Genomic DNA, 22,710 nt, shown 5'->3' on the forward strand with positions numbered 1-22,710 from the left:
GTGGAGACATGCGTGAATGGGCGTACCTTCGTTGAATGTTGTGCGTCAGGGCTGGTATCTCGGCATGCAAAAATCACCTACCAATCATTAGCGAACCAGAGTTCCGCTGTGGCAACCCCTAACCGGGAAAAGCCAAAAGACGCAACAACAACAACTTAACCAGGCATTGCTCAAGGGTTACCCCCTGAAAAGGGACTGTTTGTCCAGTGGATCAACTTGGTTAGCAAATGAGTAATATTATTAAAACCACATTAATACAATTAAAACAGTGTTACATTCTCAAGTAAAATGTACTGTTCAAATGTAATTTCTTTTACTGAAACACTTTCAAAATAATAAGCAGTGAGATATTTCATATTTTTTCATCAACTTTTATTTCAAAGCCAGATGCATTAGAATGCAACTTTCTTGTGGCATAGCTGTACATATCTTGCAGTATCATTTACATTGCATTTTGTTTCCGTGATACATGCAGGAGGATTATACTGGATCATAAACATCTTCACCATCATTCAATGCGCCAGACGACAGTAGTGGGTGTTGTACTGTTATGAACAAGGGGCGACAAACACAGTGTCAGATTATTAGAGCTGTGTTCCTCGTTATGTTGTCAGATGTCGCACGTGGTGCATATTAGTGAAAATATGATCTGAGGTGACGTTTGTCTTTTATTTGTAATCTGCTACACTTAACCTACTAATGGATTTCTTAAATGCAGATATCAAACCTAAGAATTGATGCTATCCTTACATAGTTAAGTGATTAATATGGTGCAACAAGCAACATCCTTTCATTTATTCCTCTTATGCCCCTCTGTATTCACACCATAGCAGTCAAGCTGTTTATTCATTTATATAAATCATGATGTATAGGACATATACTGTTGAATTTGTCATAACCGGCCTTCATATGGGAACAGTCAGATATGATTATTTATGGGTAAATATTCCAGAATTCCACTTGCAAAAAGTTACCCATTATGCTCATAGCCTCTAGATTTCATATTCTTGATGAAATTGGCTTCCTGTACAAAGAGGAAAGAGAGAACTTTTATTTAAACTCCTTCATTGTTATTGTTTTTAATTTTGGTGCTATCATACAAAAGACATTTAATGCAATTATACATAGCTACTTTAAGCATTTTGTGATGATAGCTTTCTATACAGTTCTATAGTTACTAGCCCATTTGCATTTAATAATTTGACTGGTACCAACCCTGAAGTTTCTCAATGTCAAAACAGTATCAGAGTAATCTATAAGGGCAAATCATGCCATGATAGTTTTAAGATGAAAAAGAAATTATACCATGTAAGGAATTCCCTCTGCTCTTCTGTACCCTTTCACCCATTTTGTTAGTGTCATCACTAACAACTTTATCTAAGGACCCCTTAAAAGAGTGGTACCATAGAGTTGTTCTCCATCATAAAGGCCAGATTGTTAGCACATCATACCAGTATATCATACAACTATTTGAAAGAAAGCTTTTTGAACACATTTCTCATTCCATACCTACGTGGGCAACAATAAAACAACAAATCATGTGAATGACTGTGCTGATAGTAACTATTTCAAGCAACAGTGTGACACAGTTATATCTTATTCAAATAAGTATACAAATATTTGCTTAATAAGTTTACTAGTAGACTGACTGAATGATTGGCTGAAACCTTTATTTGCCAGGCAATCCCACTGGACTCTGTGTAGGTCCATTTTCCCCTTGATAACATATGTAATTTATGAAAAACGTACATTACATAATAATTAGAAATAAAACAATATGATAACTTACAAAATAAGTATCTACTTGTGTAAATTAAGCAATAAAAACAAACTTAAAAATATAATAAAACAGATGCAGACAAGAAAACCAGAAACAATTTCACAGAACTCTGCAACACCAGTTTAACAAGGTAAATAAAATGTAAATGTATATAAAATGAAATAAGCATTTATTCAAAGAAATAAGGAGTAAAAGCAACAAAAATACTTGCTTGCAATGTTACATTCACATAGATGTGCCACATTTTTTAGCAACTGACTGTGTTTTAAGCTTCATTTTTTAAAGATCACAGTAAATACAAATAAGGAACATAACTTGGGATTCAGAAACATGGTGACCTTGGTCGTGGCCAGCCCACCACTGTGCGATAAGACCCAAAGCTCATTAACTATTAACAGCTAGAGGAATCAGAGCAAGAAGGTGAGTTTTTTTACATCTTGCTTATGGCTGCAGCAGAATATGTTGTAGCAAGATACACTCCTGATGTGTAGCTGCAGGGAAAGACAATGCAGAAAATAAATATTTTTCATGTATGCACTTCCAACCGACTCTGCACAATGATGCAAGAAAAGTAGTTGCAAGAAGGAGAAGTCATGTGGAAGCCTTAAATGGCCATTATACAGCTGTTCTCATCTACTGTTTGACCATATTAAAGGTTGGAAATGAGAATAGAGGAAAGTGATGAAACAGGTTACACAAGTAGAGGGTAGAACATAAGTTGAAAACTTTAGAAATTACCAGGTTGGTGGTGGAAAAGGTAGGGTAATATATTTGTGTGATGATCGTGCCCTGGCCCAGCAATCAAGGAGTCTCAATCCTCACTACTAACACCAGGGAGGGCATTTCCTATAAGAGGAAAGGATAACAAATACACAAAATAAAGTACAATTTCCCTTAAGTGCACTCAGAGATCACAGTCAATCTGGGGCTGGTTGCTCCCTTGCTCTCCAGGTCCCCAATAAGACTCCCCACTGGCACAGCTATAGGGTCCAGATCTCAGCCTAGCTGCCAAGCTAACCTCCAGTACCCTCTCTGTCCTACCATTGCATTTTGTCCCTGCCCAGGTAGCTGACACACCACACACACTTTGAGATAAGTATTTATACAACTTCACAGACACACCTGGGAAAGGCTGACACAGATTCTCCAGCTGTGCCCCTTTACCCAGACTATACGGTAGTAATTTCTGCCACCACCAGCTAATACTTATTAGCTACCCAAAGGCCCTTAAAAGGGTGTCCAATTATTTCTGTGCAATATTCTTATCCAATTGGTAATATGACTAATTAGTCTAAGGCTTATTGGAGTGGCTTATTACAATAAACTCTATAAATATGCAATGTACTCTAGAGCGTACTTATCTCTACACAAACCAGCCACAGGTAAAAGGTTTTAAAATATTTAATAATAAATAATTAAAACACAAAACAATACTACTACACCACAGTGATATCTAAGAGTTCAGGGATCACACAGAAACTTAAAACAATACAGTAGGAAAGTTCTGATATAACAGAAAAACACTTGTCTAACTTTCTTCTACGTTCCTAGCTATTACTACAAGAAAACATACTTCTAAGATACTACTTACATAAGACAATAGGCAGAGTGATGATAAGATAGATATCAAGATCAAAATGCTTACAGTCTCTCTCTGAACAATTGTTTTTAAACTCACTAACAAACATCTTTGCTAGGCCCTGCCAGATTACATCATTTTGACACTTAGGTTTTCCCAGTATACACATTACATCATTTTGACACTTAGTCTGGAGTTCCCAGGCCAAAAGGCCACATTATTTAGCAAGCTGACACCTGATCAGGAAACTACAACAATAAAAGGCATTTCACATGTACACTCCAGCAATTATTCCTTAAGTTTAGACAATAGAAAGAATGTTTTCAGCCAGCCTCTTTGGCACCACTATTTAGAGCAAAAGGTATACAAGATATCATTTTAACTTCAAAAGAACAGATGTGAAATGCTTGGCTTAGTTTTCCTTACAGCAGATGGCAATGTTGCTACAATCTTAAAGTTCACATTTTCCAGTGCTTTATTTCATTTAAGAAAGAAGGCTGTATTTTACATTTATATTTACAAATGATAGAATTATGTATCAAATTCTATTTGACTAGGCTAGCAGCCTTCACCCATCTTCCCCCAATCTTCACAATTTGTATGAGCCCAATTTTACTCATACATACATACATATATATATATATATATATATATATATATATATATATATATATAAACTATATACAGATATAAACAGAATACATACTTCTCAGTTAAGAATAATGGTGCAGAACACAAATTAGGGACACAATTTAAATGCTGGTCATATTAAATTAGAATTTCCAAAATAAAGTTTTGTTGTATTAGGGATGGAGCAGAAGTGATACAACAAATTAAAAGTGCTCCACCAAATTATTTACATGTGAGAGGTATGATATCAAAATCAGTGGGAGAAGGAAGTAAGGGCAAGTAAGAGGAAGGCAAGAGGGTGAAGTCAGGTAACAGAGGCACACAAACAAACACAGGAGATAGACAAGATTGGCAGGGGATGTACTGACACAAAAACGGAGGAGAAGCACAATGGAGAGGTAGACTTCAGATGAACAGAGGGTAGGCAATGGTGTTCGGGAGGACTAAACAACAGAAAGGGGTGGGCACAGGGGGTGGAGACTAGATAGCCAACTGATAGCAGAATCTTTTTAGAGCTCCATAAAACTATACTAGAAAACAGGAAATAAATTAATTTTATTGAGTAGAAACAACAAAACATTATCAATGAACCTCCAAACTACAACTTTATCTATTTTCAAGAAATGCTGTTGAGTTTTTCCTGTCAAAATTAATTGGAGATTTTTACAACTGTATGGAAATGGCAAGCTCAAAGAATTCTCATACTGAAACTACTCTGAAGAAGAGATCCAACTGATGTCTTCCACACTACATGAACTGTCCTTGAAAATGGATAGATTCACAAAAAATTTGGAAAACCTCAAGAAAAATTGTCAAAAACAAACAAATGTCCTAAATGAAATATTACAGCAACAACAAAATAAAATCCTTGATATGGAAACTTCACTGACTGACATAAATGGGAGACTCAAGGAAGAGGAAAATCAGACAGAATTTGTATTACATCAAAATAACTGGCTAATTAATAAAATGGATGATTTGGAAAATAGGCAAAGGAGAACAAACATAAGAAACTTTGGTCTTCCAGAAAAAAACTGAAGGAAAGGACATCATAACCTTTTTAAACTCATGGCTACCTGATATACTTGACTTAAAGGAGGGACTATCAAACTGAATAGAGAGAATTCACAGAGCCAAAGGAAAACCACAACCCTCTTCATCTAAAGCTCCTCCAAGATCAATTGTGGTTAAATTCCTGTCTTACCTGGATAAAGAACTTATACTAAAATCAGCCTGGAGAAAAAAGTCCCTTAACTTACAAACAAAGTCAGATTAGATTTGATACTGATTACTCTGCAAGAGTGCTAGGACTAAGGAAAAAAAAAACATGGCCACTGATGAAACTTCTCAAACAAAATAAAATAAAAGCTCAATTGGTCTATCCTGCTAAAATCAAAATTTTTCACTCAAATGACATACGAACCTTCAATAGCATTGAGGAAACTTTAGCATTCATTAAAAATAATAACATCATCACAATTCCTAAAGAAATGTACTGGTCTTCAACAACCAATTTGAAATGATCACCAGAGAAAAACACTTGGTCTGATGTAAGGAAAAAGAAACAAAGATGTGAACTTAAAACCTTACAAATTTTCAAATCTCTCAAAGATTCAACAAAGTCTGGGAAATCTGGTTCTTACAACAAAAAGCATGTATTTTAAATTATTTCATTGTCTATAATATGCTGTGGTTTTCTTCCATTTCACTGTCCTACATACAACATTAATTAACACAAGCTTGAACTCTGCATCTTTTAATGGAAGATATTTCTGAAATCAAAATGAAAACATGTAGTTCAATATAACATTAACACCATAACAAACAGAAAATAGAATAGTAAGCTTAACTGCCACTATGCAGATTATCTAACAATAAGTAACTGATATACACGAATGGCTGCTTTTTTATAAAATATTTTTTGCTGGCCAGTATACTGCCTGACACATTTGTTTGTGAGGTGAAAGACAGTAGAAGTGATTTTTGTGTTAATGGCTTTATGGGGTTTTTTAAACATAACATAATATCACATATAATTGTTATAAAGAATGTCTTTCATACCTAAAATATAAAAAAAAAAAACAGTATTGTGCCAGATAGAACAGACATGCATAGCTGCACTTTGAATGCTCTCTGACTGAAATATCCTCACGCATATGCAAACATTTCTTTTTTAAAAAATCAATAAACATGAACATCTTTCACACACTTGACCTCTGAGCATCCAAATTAGAATGCACTGCTTAGAGGCTAGTGCGTGGTTTACATAGCGAAAAAAAACCAGCATTAACTAAATACAGGCTGCTTAGATTACATCTTCGCTAGATACTTCATTGAACTCCAGACCTTAGAGGTTATGATCTGTGAAATGATTTTTCTTTTGTATATAACTGTATTTCCCTGATTAGGCTATAAAAGAAATTGGGTTGTAAGGTTACACAAGTAGCAAACAAGTCAACGAAAAGGCATGGGAAAGTGTGCTAACACATATACGCATCTTCACCTCCCTTTACGCACTTCCTAGTTAGAAGAGAAGAATTTAAGATGGTATTGTCTGTGATAGAAGTATACCATTAGTTGGATACAAATAAAGACAGTAAAGAACCACATGACTAGCTTAGGCTGTTAAAATTCCTTAAAGAACATCTTTTTATTATTTGGCAGTTTCATATGCAGGAAGTGTAAACAGTTAAATTCACCTTTCACTAACTTTCCTTTATATTTTCTATCATGCACCCTACTAGTTGTAATGTTGGCATTTTGATTATAAGACCATCAAAATGTGATGTAAACAGCTACAGATGATAAAGCTGAAATACATTGCTGTATGTAATACCTGTTACTGTTTGTGTATTATTTAACACATAAAAGTAATATATTATAAACTAACAAAGGCTATTTCTGTTTCAAAGATATAGACTAAGCAAAGGTTACTAGGACAAGCCAGAATATTTGTCCATATGTACATGCAGATTCCTAGAGATTTAATAATCAAATCTAAGCAGATTGGAAGGAAAAGAAACTTAGTAATACACATTCATTCATAGGTTCATAGGTAGGTACTAGGCTATCGGCCCAAGGGCCTACGCAAGCCTAGCCAACAAGGTTCCCTGGCTTACGCCACCCAAGAAAGTTATTTTCCTGTGCCACTGTCGAGCAGAGACACAGAAGTGATCCCCAGGGTGTATTTCCTATTTCCCATCCACTCATCAAGATTTTTCTTGAAGAGTGCTAATGAAGAACTTTGCTTGACATATTGATTGATTATGTGTTATATGGAAATGGAGTCTAATTAATTTATCTTCCTTATTAAAAGAAATTCTAAGGCTTACTTAAAAAGGAGGAAACTACATAATTTAATGCTATATCTCCAGTTTCTTTATAAAGCAGTTATTACTTGATATATGAAGGAAGTATATAAAATCACCCAAGCATAAGAAATATGAATGAATGTTTGTACACTAATGGATATAACACTGATGGTGATTTGTATTATGATAGATCCTGGTGTTAAAGGTCTATGTAATGTGATTTGACAACTGGTCATATCCATGTTTAGAACAATAGACCTTATAATAAATCAAAAACACATTCATCAGAAATGAATATATACATAAGACTACTATCTTATCATTCATGCTTAATGTGTTTTAAAGTCAGCATACAAAGAATTGTCTAAAATATGTCTAACATACTGTTTAATATTTGTATTCATTATAAGAAGTTTAATGATCTATAAGGGAATTGCTTTTCTCTTACAATTTACAAATACATTTCTGATACATCATTCTGAAATAAACTGTTCAAACAATGTAGAAGTTTTTTTTAATTAAGATACATGGTCAGAATTACATAAGGTGCACTGTAGTTAGTAAAAATATTGAGAAACCCAAGGTGTTCTTGTTATGCGGACATTATCTTAACTACAGACTATTGGAAGAAGATTATTTTATTTAAATTACTACAGAATTACCCAGTAAATAGCATATAGTTCCTTAAGAGAAGATGAATGTACTAAGAAATTAATATAAATCCATGGTACTGGGTACTCTGTTTATATTTAATTTGGTAAAAGGGAGACAACTGGATACACAGAAATTGAGGCTCAAATAGAGATGAGTTCTCCTTCATAACCAAACAATAATAAAATGAAAACTGACATGATAATAAGGGTTATTAAGTTGTAATACACTAATCCTGGGTCACGTTTGATCTGTAGTTAATTTAAAACTACAGATTCACTTTGATTTAAAGTTTTGTTATGCATAATTCAATAGAAAATGAAAATGAAAATAAGAACAACAAAATAAAGAAATAACAAGCTGTTAGTTCACATATTGTTTTGATTCAATTTTGTGTTATTTAAAACCTCTCACTGGTCCATTATTGTTTCCTTAATGGTAATAATTGAATTGCTTTACTTTGTCTTGCTTGAATGGCATTATTCTATATTGGATTTGACAATATTTCATTCACAAGATGCAAGAAATACTAGATAAATGATTTTTAGATAATATCTCAGTGTTGCTTCACCTGCACATAGCACAACTTTCATCAAGATATGGTTAGAGTTTTGATCTTATGAATATTAAATGTTCATTAAAAGATTGTTACAGGCTGAAAGAAAGCCTAATCTAAATTTAAACTACACTACAAAAGTAATAGTATATATTAAAAACTATTTTTAGAGGATCTATTATTTCTATACTTCATGTACATTTGACTTTAAATAATATATTACATAAATTATTTTTGTTTCATCTATTTGAATCCAACAAAACTCCAATTGGAAAAAAGATAAAATCTTATATTGGAGCTTGAATGGGGCAATTTTCTTTCTTTACTTATTGGTAGATAGAAGTCAGTCTGATATATTTATTTTTATCTATCAGATTGGAAGGGCTTATCACTTCATGTTTACCAAAAAGCTTATCAAATTGTTTATTTATGTTTCGATGCATTTAAATTTGAAATATCTATTTTTTTTCTTTTTTTATTGGCCTGAACTAAGTTATAATCTATGTTTTTCAACTAAAAATGATAATCTGATTACAATGAGTAATATCAACAGAGACATTATACAATCTATATATTATAAGGCATTGCAAATATAATTTACATCATAAATACTATATAAAGTTAATTAACAGGAATGGACCTAACTATACTATTCTTAAACACTAATGGTTTAAATAATCCAAGGAAAAGATCAAACTTATTAAGGTACATGAAATTAAACAAAGCACAAGTGGTATTACTTCAAGAAACCCACTTCAAAACTAAAGATATTTATATATGGAATCCTAATGAATATATAGTACTACCTCACTCTTCATATAAGAAAAAGACTAGGGGAGCATTAATCTTATGGAAAAAATGTCACCATGCCTCAAATTATTTATAAATATGAAGACAAGAAAGGACTTTTGGCTATAGTAATAGTAAAATATAACAATAGAGTTGGGACATTAGCAAATGTATACTGGTTTCCAGGTATTGGGGTTGGGACAGTAAGAAAACATATTGATTTAATTACTAGAATCTATAAGAGAAATATGATAGTAAGTGGGGATTTCAATTGCATTTTAGACAATTCAAAGACCTCTAATAAAAGAAGCTCACATATTAATTCTACAGGGAAAGCTCTTAAAAATGGTGTGAAAGTCTAAATCTAACTGACACAAATAGATATAAAGAGAGTAACTCATTATTTTCCCATCAAGATTATAGATTTGGAACCCAAACAAGAATAGATAAAATATTCATATTTCAAGAATTAAACACAAAAATAACAAACTTCTCCTTAACTCCATGCCCTTGTTCAGATCATAACTCGTTAATCCTTAAAATACATATAGATTATATGACGTAAATCTTTAAAAGAAGAATTCCAGCTTATATCACACAATTAAAACAATTTAAACCTTGGCTTGATTCAGAAATGCAACTCTTGTTAGATATAAATCTTAATAATGAAACAAATATAATAAATTTATGGGATACCTTGAAAGCTTACTTAAATGAAAAAATCCTTTTATGGTATAAAAATAAAACAAAGAAATGGGAACCAGAATTACACAACATCCAAAAACAAATCACAGAACGTAATATCAATGACTCTATAAACACACAAAAAATAAAAAATAGAAGAACTAAATAAAAGATATAATGAAATTCTAACTCATAAAACTAATCTAGCAATAGAAAAAAATAAAACTTAACTCATACGCTGTATCACCAAAACATATGCACAATTTAGCACTTAGAATTAAAAGACAGTCTATTGAAAATAATATCACAAATATACATAAGGGAAAAACAAAAAATAAAAAAAGTTTCAGATATAAGTGATATATTAGATGCCTTTAAATACCACTTCACTGATCATTATAATAATGACACACATCAACCTAATTTATCAAACTTAGAGTTAAATCTAGCAAAATTAAAAGTAATGCCAGAAAAATTAAAATTGGATATTCAAAAACAAACATATTTAAAAGAAATTACTGACAAAATCAAGGGAAGTAAAAGTAATAAGGTGCCGGGAATTGAGGGAATAATTAATAAATTGTATAAGGTATTTCTATCTTCAGTAATATCATTATTTCATAAAACTTTAAATGAAATTCAATCACAAAACACAATATCACCCTCATAGAGATATTCCCTAATTACAACCATCATTAAACAAAATAAAGATCCCTTACAATGTAACTCTTACAGGCCAATTTCATTACTTAACAATGACTATAAAATCTTTATGTCAATATTAGTTAGTAGAATTTAAAAAATCACTGATAGATATCATAAATAAGGACCGAACATGATTCATATATAACAGACATACTCATAACAATATACAGAGAATATTAACACTCATAGATTTCTTAAACAGCGATAACCAGGAAGCCCTTACAGTAGCATTAGACATAGAAAAAGCCTTTGACACCTTCAGATGGGACTATCTTTTTAAGGCTTTAGAATTATTTGAATTTCCCCTCAGTTTTATCACACTAATAAAAGATATATACAAGGACAACCTTGCTTATGTAAAACAAGGCCCATTAACTTCAGAAGCCATTAAAATAACTAAAGGTACAAAACAGGGTTGTCTGATGTCACATATTCTATTTGCACTGGCAATAGAATTATTTGCATCATCAATACGTAATAATCCCAAAATAATAGGCATTGACGTATATGGTCAACTCAACTCAAAAATTATATTATTTGCTGATGATGTTCTACTCACCTTATCTGTTTCAGAGAAATCTTTACAAGAATTCAATGAGATTTCTGGACTTTGTTTTAATAAAACAAAATCTGGTTACATGTTCTTAAATAAAAATAAGGATTTCCCATCAAATGCAAAGCATATAATAGGTAAACAAGTGAACACAATAAAATATTTATGAATAACTATAAGTGAAAATATGGAATCAACATTAGCCATAAACTACAACAATATAACAAATAATATAAAAAATGTTAACAGAAAAATGGAATAAAAAGTATTTGAGATTTGAAGACAGACTACAAATAATAAAAATGATATTACTCCCAAAATTAAATTACATTGTGCATGCTATCCCTATGATACCAAACAAGAAAATTTTAAAAGACATAAATACAATCCTGTTGAATTTCCTCTGGTTTCCAAAAAGAAACATGATAGCTTCCACACATCACATCAGATCATGGGAAATGAGTGGAATCAACTTTCCGGATATAGAGACGTATATAAGAGCTTCCATTTTCAGAACTATTATTAATTGGATTGACCCTAATTATTCTTCAACTTGGAAAATTTTGCATACTACTGTTTTCCTAAATAATAACAAAATAACTAAAAATCTTATGTTAAAAGAACAAAACAATAGGCAATGGCATATATTGATAATCAACATTCAATATAATATAACAAAACCAACTAAACTAAATTACATAAATAATATATATAACTTATTTAGATGATTCATATATACCAATATAGACATTAAGATATGGTTAGACTTATTAATACCTTTTAATTCTACAAAAAAATGTTTAACAAAATTCATAAAAACATTTTAATTGGGGCAATGTTGTATAAAGAATAAAGAAGTATTTGACATTCAACAAATTCAAAATATATTTGATATATCAAATGCAGATTGGTTCGTACTCCAAAGTATATACTATCATATGCTCAAGATCTAAACAGAAAAATCATTAAATCTTCCTATAAAACTTGTCCTAATCTTATAAGTTTTATGTTTGAAGTTATATATAACAACTACAATTGGACAAACCTAATTTCAAAAATATACACAATTTTGGTAAATTATAAAACTAACCCCAGTTTAACATTTTGGAATTTCATAACAAGAGGATATCAAACTAATCTATCAACTGAAAGTAAATTTAATCTCCTGTACTCTATTAATTCAACATTCAGTCTACAAGTATGGAAAATATATACTTGGGAAATTTATACATAGGGCATTTATCACACCTGATAAACTACCCAAATTTAATTCACTCGAAAACATCACTTGTTGGAGATGTTCACTAACATGTAAAGCAGACTGGTCACATATTTTTTATGAACGTATTAATATTAAAAAATTTGGGGAAGAAATCACTAAATTTCTCCAAGCTATCTTCACAGATTCTTTTGTTTTAATCAAATCTCTTATTTTCCTGAATGCTAATGAGTCTACAGAAATGAGGAACAAAGACTTATACCTACTTTGGTCCATACTAGCTGTGGCAAGGAAATGTATAACAAGAAAATAGAAGTCATCACAAGAACCCACTTTGGAAGAATTCTTGAGATTGATGGAAGAAACAGCATTACTAGAAATCAAAGTTAAAGAACTGAGAATGCATCCTAAAAATTGGATTAATAATCCTTGGAAAAATATTGCTTTTATTGATAAACTAAAAATGGACCCAGACTGATCTTTAATGTGTAACTTATGCATTTTATTGATTGAATATTACAGTTTCTTTCATTTTATTTTTCTTTCTTATCTTTTTGCATTAATACTTATTCAGGCCAATTGTACATAGTGTATATAAAAGGTTATAACATCTGTTTACACTGATGAATGTAATGCTAAACATTATTATATATGGAAAATAAAATATTTTTCAGAAAAAAAAGAAAGGGATGGGCATAGATATAAAAAGGAGGATGAGGAAGCCTGCCTCCAATGGAGGAGCCAGTGGGACAAAAGGATATGACTGAACTGACTGCTGGAGGAGGTTCTCAGGATGATCAATGCTGGCATATAAATGCTGGTCAATCAGGTCCCCCACAATATCAGTGTGTAAGGAATCTGTCATTTACACTTTCACTACTACCAGTAGGGACAATAGCCCCAACATCCAGTGTAGGGCTGATTGGAGTGTCTGCAGCCTTGTCTGCAGATATTGCGGGTGCTATTTCAATGTGTGGGAGGCTGATAGGCCTTGCTGCAATGACAGTTGTAGATGCTGTTGCATATAATTTTAAAGTAAATAAAAACAATTTAATAAATAAAATAAATGTTTATAATAAAAGGACAGTGAGAAAGGGGGAAAAGTATATATAAATTGAAAAAAAATGCAACTTTACTGTACTTTTTCATAGTTCATAGGTTCATAGGATGATACTAGGCTATTGGTCTGGAGGCCCTTATAAGCCTAGCCAAGAATTTTGCCAATGTTCCTACAAAGTCAGCACCTGTTTCCCCTGTCCAGCAGGGACACAGGTGGGATCCCAGAGGTGTATTTTCTGTTTCCCATCCAGTCATCCACGTTCCTGTTAAAGCGGGCTAGAGAGGTACTCTGCTTAACATGGAGATGGAGTCTATTCCACAGATGGGGGAGTCTCTGGGATACAAATCTATCCTGCCAACAAGTTCAATTAATGTCACAGACCAGGTTTAGGCCTTGCATGTGGGTTGCCTGATTGGAATTTGACTCATGGGGATGCAGTAACTCCATCAAGACTGGGTCTGAGATGGCCTTGTATGCCAGACACAGGTCACCTCTGAGCAGTCTGTACGATACTGAGTAGAAGGACAGAGCTTTTAGCCTATCTGTATAGGACAAGTGTTTGAGACCCTGGATTTTCCTGGTCAGGCACCTTTGTGGTCTCTCCAGCTGCTCCATGTGCTTGGCAAGGTATATGCCAAAGGGGCATTGTACTCAATAATGGGTCTGATAAGGGAGGAGTACAGGGATGTTATGACCTCCTTGTTCCTGAATGAAATACCCTTACTTATGAGGTGGGCCATGTAGAAAGCCTTCTGTACAACAGAGGCAACAAGGGTAGTCAAAAGTCAGGTTGCTATTAACCTGGGTGCCCAAGTCCCTCACTACTGCTTGCATGCTTTCTCTGATAATATTATAGATAACAGTACATGAAAGAAAAACACTCACAGTAAATGTCCAGTGGTGGCACAATATATAGCCAGGGGGGTAATCAAACTCACAGCCATCAGGACATGTAATCTGAAAGGCCATGCATTAATGTGTTGAACTATTTCTCAGTCTCAGTGAAGCAGGTAAACAAGCACATCCCTCAGTCATACTGCAACAGTTGAGCTATGGAAGTTAGCATACACCTGTGAGTACAGGATCAATTGTACTGTTGCAGAGTTTTACTATAAGCTGTGAATGCATCTAGTACAGTATATACTGAGAAAGAGAGAGGGGGGAGAAACAAATGTACAGTTAGGAGGATAATGCAACTCACACATGTATGTACTTTATTTGAAACTACCACAAACATCCACTTCAAATTACCACTAATGTTACACTGTACAGCAGAGGGGTGAATCAAACCTGCAGCCATCAACATTTTCAGTCTGAAAGACAATGACTTAATGTGTTGAGCTCCAGCTATAATTCCAATATAGCTTCCATGCACACACAGAGGTATAACATTAAGCAATCATGTTGCTATTCTTGAAGGATGGAATTTAACAGAAAATTGGCTGTACTGGACAAAACCTATACTCTGTGAGGTTATGGCTATAGATGATCAGCAGACTCACAGGTCTTACAATAACAGGGTTACCTGTCCACAGTAGTGTTAACATATAAACCTGTACTGTTTGACATAGGTGTAGTCACTAAGGTGCTCTCTAAGGTGATCGTGCTCCTCCCGTGTAGCTGCACATTCTCTGCTATATCTTCTGGGGCTATGAGGGAAGAAACATGAGTGTGTAAGGTATGCTGGTAGCGTGAATGTATAGATAAGAGACAGGTTCCTTACATTACTTCCTCCTCCCACTGGACAAGGAGGGCTGCATCACTGCATGTTACTGTAATGGTAGTGATATTGCTTATTTTGCACAGGATGCTCATTGAACATGAAACAGACTGTGCTAAAGAATTCCAGGGCTTGGTCTTTTACTGCTCCTCCAATATTAATCAGCTGTAGTCATGGTAGAGAAATATTTTTGACTCTATGCACCACGTATGTGCCCTGAAATATATAATCCCTTATTTCTCGGAAGACAGGTCTATTCTCCGAGAAAATGTGATCTTAATTTACCATGTTATTTTATATTATGTTTAAATATTTAATAGTTAAATATTATATTATGTTTGAATTGTTAAACTATTTTGAATCATGTTACTCTACGTTATGTTAAATTATTGAACTGTTTGGAGCTTTTCTCCCCGGGCCTCCTCTGAAAAAGGGCTTTAGCTCAGTTGGACATTCCTGGTCAACAAATGTAAAATAAATAAATACTAATAAATAAATCAAAGAAATAAATTGTATATTCCTCACAGCCACACCCATACTCCAATTTGCTAACTGGAGTGCAACATGGGACACATCATTTACATGACCAGTAGTGGGACAACCCAATACATGTACTGTATTACAATACTTGAACACTGTACTGTAAAGTATGAAACAGGGCTGTCTCTGCTTATACTCCAGAAATGCAGCATGCAGTACAGAGACTCTATTTCCATTAGATTGTAGAATCATATATACTTCTCCAGAGCCATATAAGGAACTGCACATGTGCAGTGCTGTCCGCAGGTGCCCAGGCATGTGCACGATACTGTGTAGAATTCAGTGTGAAGCTTGATCTGCCAGCATGATGCTGAAACTGAGTGATTCAGAAACAGTAATTAGTTGAGAACTTATTTGCATAACCACTGCATCCAGGCACCTGAATTTCTGTGATATAAGTGCGTAGGAAAATAGTGAGCTTTATAGCACTGTACTAGAAGTTGTAGACCTACTACATGGGAACTAGCAACAAGTGAACTTCTACTAACTGCTTAGAGGCCCTGCAACCCAGATTTTATCAAGTAAATGCTGCTTTTTCTGCTTCACATTTTTTAAGTATGGCTACTTTCAGCTGTTGCATGGTTTAATTACATAATACCTTTTTGACTTACTGAACAGGTGGAGGGAGAGTATCAGTACAAGCCTAAGGCACCGATCATGCTGAAGAACTATTAAGACTACTAGGACTACCTAGCAACAAGAAGTCAAGGCACATGTGCAAACATTCAGGTCAGCCTTGAAGTAGCAATTTAAGTCATACCATTTGCCTTTTGTATAGATTCATAGTATAAAATATTATCTGTGTAACAATGATAGGAAGCAGTCATGTCACCTTGTTGATTTGATGCAATTATTGTGGGTCTGTGGGCGACATTTCTCAGTAATTTTATGGACCTGACATTAGGTAAACAATCTGCACAGACAAATATGTCTGTCAGACATACTAGCAGCCTGGTATACAGATAAGGGTTAAACATTGTGGGAAAGGATTACCTGGAGCAGTCATTACTACTACCAGTCTTTTCCATGCCTACACAGCAATACTAAAAAAAGGACATGAAGCAAAAGAACACTACTTGCAAAAGTCAGAATTCTCCAAGGCAGAGAATGAGGTGCTTCTTCAGGCCCTCTGTCTCCATGGCTGATGACTCTTTGGGGCGATGCCACTGACCAGGCCTACTGAGACCATGCCTGGAAAGATGTTGTAATAGACATTGAAGCTATTGGTGGCCATTACCATATGTATGAAATTGTCTGCTGCAGAGCCATTGACGCTACTCATGCGGTGAAACAAAAATGCTCATTTGGCATGAAAAAGTATGTTAATTGTTGATTGAAGGCAAGTTATCACTCAAGCGATCTCTGATGAAGACTAAAAAGATTCTGGCCTCTTTCAGAGACAGTGACACCTACAGAAGGTCCCACAGTGTAGTGCTGAACACTGATGCAGAGTTTCATCGTGCACCACTCATCCATTGGCAATGCCCCAGGTACACAGCGGTCTTCTTACATAACAGTACACTTAATTTTCCTTGCCCCCCCTACTTACAGCCATCTTTCGGAAAATACTATCAGGAATTGAGTCTGCACATCATATAGTACGAAATGTTTGGTTTGAAGACTCTAGTGTAACTGCATCTAGTTTTACTGTATTCCTCGGGTTTCTTTGTTATCCTTACATTTATTTATTTTTTTATTTTATTATTTTACATTTGTTGACCAGGCTAGTCTAACTGGATATATGTCCATTTTCAGTAGAGGCCCGGGGAGATAAGCTCCAAGACAGAACAATGAAAACAACACATAACAAATACACAACAGTAAACAAGAGTCATATTTACAATGCATATTACAGGTTAAGAATCTCAAAAAACACGAAAAAAATTTTAAAATAACAAAGAAGGCACAGCTTAGAAAACAGGTATTTTGTTTAATACCAGGACTTAAAGCGCTTTTCGTTTGCACCAAAGCAAACTTCTTCAGAAGTAAAAAATTAGTTACACATATCGTATTTAAAACCAAAGTGGAAATGACGTTTTAGACAACACCTTTAAAGCAACACTGTTTCTTAAAGTTATACACAGATACTATGTATCAAAAACAATGACATTATAACTTCCAAAACCAAAAATGCAATAATTACTGATATAATTAAAAATATTTATATTATGTATATAATTTCGTATTTTTAATTGTCATTGATTGTCAGGTAATGTATTATAATTTTTCAGTTTAAATTACAAAGTATCGGTTTATATATATATATATACATATTCTTTGTTATATTACAGGTTAACACAGAATATTCAGTGAAGATAACAACCTAGCAGTACAGAATGCAGGCATAATACAGCATACGGGTACAATACATCATTTTCTAGGGGAGATAGTAATTATGGTCAATAAGGAAGGAATAACAGTTCATGAGTAGTAAGGATAGGTAGAGCCAAGTTTGAAGAGACAGATGACTAGTCAGGTTTAGTACAGGGGCATAACCAGTGTGTTCTGAGGAACAGTTTCAATTAGTTTTTGAAGAGTGATAATGAGGGAAGTGAGGAAAGGTCACTGGGGAGAAGATTCCAGGCTTTTCCAACAGTATTGGAGAAGAGAGAGTCACCAGCCTTGTTGTTAGGTTTAGAGGTATGTACTAGAAGTTTGTGAGATGACCTTAAGGACTTCAGATTTTTATAGGTGGTGATGAGGGTGGATAGAATAGGAGTATTGAAAGGTTTATAAAGAGTGTTATGGGCTATGGATAGTTGGTGGAATTTAATCAGGTTTTGTAGTTCAAGCCAACCAAGCTGCTTTATATTAATGCAATGGTGGGTTCTAAATGGGTTGCCTGCAGCAAATCTGGCAATGTTATTGTAGGACATTTCCAATTTGCTGAAGTTATTTTTAGATAGCTTAGTAAAAATGGGTGAGGCATAAAGGATTGAAGATATTAGATGAGTGTGAGCCATAGTGGTTTTAGCTGTAGGTGAAAGGAAGGGTTTAATCCTACAGAGACAGCCAAGTTTTTTGTTGACAGTTTTTATAGTATGGTTGATATGGATATCAAAGTTCAGATTGTTGTCAATGGTGATACCCAGTAGTTTGGTGGTTGGGTCTGTTGATATAATAGTTTCACTGATGGATATAACTGAGAAATCAAAAGGAGAGGACTTGTGAGTAGGAGAGAAGAGGAGGAGTTTAGTTTTTTGGGGGTTTAGGAGAAGGCACCGCTGTGTGAACCATTGTTCAACTGTGTTAAATACTTTCTGGGTAAGACAGTGAAGTTCAGAAGAGGAAGTGGCTGAACATATCAGTGTGGAGTCATCAGCGTATTGTATGCATGTGGCTTGGGGGATGGCTAGATGAAGGTCATTAATAAATATGGAGAAAAGTAGATGTCCTAGCATGGACCCTTGAGGGACACCAAGGATAACGGGCAGGAGGGTGGATAGAGACTTGTGCCATAGTACAGCCTGGTCTTTTATCTAGGTAGGACTGGAACCATTTTATGGCAGATATATCTAGTGACAGGGATTTAAGTATTTTGATGAGAATCTGGTGATTTACCATGTGAAATGCTTTAGACAGGTCACTAAATAGTGCCGAAGAAAGATTGTTAAGGTTGCGGTTTTTATTAATACAATCAGTGAAGGAAAGAAGGGCAGCGGTAGTGCTATGTGAAGGTCCGAATCCATGTCGACAGTTGGAAAGTAAATTATTTTGGGTTAAGTGGTCAAGTAATTGCCTGTGGATGCATTTCTCCATGATCTTTGCCAAAGGAGAGAGAAATGCAATGGGGCGGTAGTTAGAGAGTTCAGTGGAGTGTCCACCTTTATGGAGGGGGATAATATGGGAGATTTTCCATAAGCTAGGGATATGACCTTCAGTAATAGTTCTATTGATCAGAATGGAAATGGGATAAGCGATAGCTTTGGCTGATTGCTATAGAAATTCAGCAGGTAGTTGGTCTGCTGTGGGAGAGCATGGTTTTAGTTTCTGTAGTAGGGTTAGAATATATGTTGTTGGGACAGGTTGAATATGAAAAGGAGGGGGTGAGGTTGATTTATAGGAAGGTAGAGTGAAGTTATTAGGTGATAGCTGACTAGCTAGTGTTTGGATAGCATTAGTAAAAAAGGTATTGAAAGTGTTGGCTGTATTCATGGGATTTTTGTGGTCAGTATTTTGAGGGTTTGGTGTAGTGAATTGACCTGGATGGAGTAGTTGGTTAATGCTAGTCCAAAATATTTGTGGGTTGTTTTGGTTAGCTTGTTGAGATTGTAGGTAGTGGTTTCTTTTATCAGAAAGTATAGCTTTCTTGGTATAATTTCTTAGCTGTCTAAAGGTTTGTTCGTCTACAGGGTTTTTAGCCATTCTCCATTTGGCCCAAAATTTATTTCTAAGATGTATTTTGTGATTGGTTTCTTTTGACAGCCATGGGGCAGAGTTGGATTTAATTCTAATTAATCTGGTTGGAGTATGGTGGTTAAGAATGGCAAGGAAGTAAGAGTTAAAGTAATTAACGGCTTCTTCTAAAGGGAGGTGTCATAAGGGAGACCAGTTACAAGCTCTTAGTTCCATTTAGAGTAGATCAGGGTTAAAGTTATTTTTAGATCTGATATTTCTGACAGATGTTGGAATAGGAGTATTGGTTTTATGCCTGATGATGTAGGTAAGTAAGTGGTCACTTATATCATCAGGGAGGGTTCCAGAATCATAAATGTGAGGATGATGGTTTATGAGAATCCAGTCTAATAAGCTTGCTTTCTTGTTAGATTTGTTTATCCTGGTGGGGGAGGTAATGGTTTGTGAAAACCCATATAGGTTAATGTGGGTGGTAGGGAGGCTGTTACAATAGCAGTTCAAATCAATGTTTATATCGCCTAGGATTATGGTTTCTTGGGGCAGGTGTTGGGATAGCCAACAAAGGATATTTTTCATGGTGGCAGTGTTATTACAAGGTGGTAGATACATACAGATAATATAGATGGATTTGGCATTGTTAAGATGAAGTTTGGAGATAAGAATTTCTGCATTGGAATCTAGAGGTAGTTTACAGTCGTAAGTGGTTAACTGTAAGCTAGATTTATATAGAATAGCAACCCCACCACCTTTCTTGGCTACTCGGTCAAGTCCCAGGATATTATATCCAGGTGGGATGATTTCATTGTCTTTGGTTACAGGTTTTAACCATGTTTCTGTTAAGCAGAGAACATCAAAGGAGTAGACTTCAACTAGAACTTGGAGTTGAGTTACTTTATTGTTAATGCTACATATATTAAGATGAGCTATTAAGAGGGAGTTAGATGGTTTAGTAAGAGCATGAGTAGGTGATTGTTTGTGGTTATGGAGAGTGATAGGAGATGTTGTTGGGCCTGGGTTAGGGTGGATGTCACCATCCTTTAATGAGAGTAGTGGACCTAGATAGTTTGGGTTAGGGAATCTGCCGTATAGAAGTAGGCCTTTCCTGGGATTTAGATTGTTATATTTAATGTGTAGTGTTCTATGATACTTTGGAAGTAGGTAGTTGGGTGAAAATGTTATATTAGCATGGATAAAAAGGAGAGGAAGGGATGGAGAGTTGGTTTCCTTATTAGGGTAGTGAGGGTGTGGACATAGTGGGTGTTCAAAGGAGGTGAGTAAGTAGGTGAAGATTAAAGGACGTAGTAGTGAGAGTGTGAATAAGAGTAGGACATAAGATGGGATGGGTGGTTTATACATTGGATGAATTAAGTATTGGTTGTCTGTAAGTAGAATATAGAAGTATAAAGGGTGTGGATGGAAGGAAGGGAGAAGGGTGTGGTATGATTGAAGGGGAGTGGTGAGAGGGTAGATATGAGAGAAGATGGCTAATGGAAGAGTGTTAAGAGAGTAATGGTAAGAGGAAGAGGTGGGTTTAGAGAGTAATGGTGAGAGGAAGAGGTGTGGTTAGTAAGTATAAGGGTAGGGCCCCTGGGGTGGGTGGGAATTGAGGGTATGGAGAGGGTAGAGACAGATACTGAAGCAGTTAGAAAAATCAATCAGCAGGACTGACTCCAGGTGGTAGATTCAGGGACAACAGAACTGAAGAAATCAAGGTAAAAAGCTGGCCATAAGAGAAAGGTAAGAAGGAGATTATGGCTGGAACAATGGTGCCACCAACTGAACAGTTCAAGTATTGCAGGATTGTATGAGAGGGAGTAAGTTGGTGGACAACAAGGAACAGTGGGTGGAAGACAAAAGGGGTATCTATACAGGTTAGAGGAGAGAGGGTGTGAAGGTACAGAAGAGGGGGGTAGAGGCTGCTGGCTGTCCTAGCTCAGGACTGGCTTTAACACCTGTATTAGTGGTACAATAATAGAAAGTCTTTCTGGCAGGAATTATTCAACAGACATACTTTACTGGTGTCATTGAGAGAGGGATTGTAGGGTAGTTATGCAGTGAGGTGACCCGCCGATATTTGGAGAGGGTCTTTTGGATTCCTACTGACTAGTGCTGGAAGCACAGGATGAGCAGGGTAACTTAAGGAGGCAAGAGAGACAAGGTATAGATGAGAAACAAGAGTTAGCACAAAGCAAGGTATGAATACTCAGAATAACACAAATCATTCCCAGAGACAAATATATCAATATCAAGTATACATTTCCAAAAACCCAAAAATTTCAAATTAGACTAATCATGCACAGAGACAGTATTTATAGTTAGCAGTGAAACATTTCTAAATCCTTGATAGCAGCAATGCAAAACTCTATAATGCAATAGTTATGTGCCCCTTTGTGGTAGCAGTAAAAATAAAGGAAGCAGTTAAAAACAATTCCTGCCTACTTAACTGCAGCAGTAGGAAAACAAGTAAAACAATTTCTGTAAATACAATGCTAGAATAGGACTCTATGTAAGGGTACAGTGGAACTACACTTTACAATGTGGGGTAATGTATTATAGTGCAGTACAGTGAGAAAGTAT

The 22,710-nt window shown here is 34.9% G+C and overlaps 1 protein-coding gene across 1 annotated transcript in view; it reads right to left on the reverse strand.

Annotated features, from left to right (window-relative positions):
- Window positions 1-388: 388 nt before the first annotated feature.
- FLAD1 (flavin adenine dinucleotide synthetase 1) overlaps window positions 389-22,710 on the reverse strand; it is a 996,688-nt gene continuing 974,366 nt past the window's right edge. Inside the window, exon 11 of the mRNA XM_044080084.1 lies at window positions 389-1,024. The gene's annotated coding sequence lies outside the window, so the exon portion shown is untranslated. The remainder of the gene's footprint in view (window positions 1,025-22,710) is intronic.

This window comes from Protopterus annectens, chromosome 8.part0 (genome assembly GCF_019279795.1).
Source record: "Protopterus annectens isolate FY-2018-M chromosome 8.part0, PAN1.0, whole genome shotgun sequence".
In the NCBI taxonomy this organism is placed as follows: Eukaryota; Metazoa; Chordata; order Ceratodontiformes; family Protopteridae; genus Protopterus; species Protopterus annectens.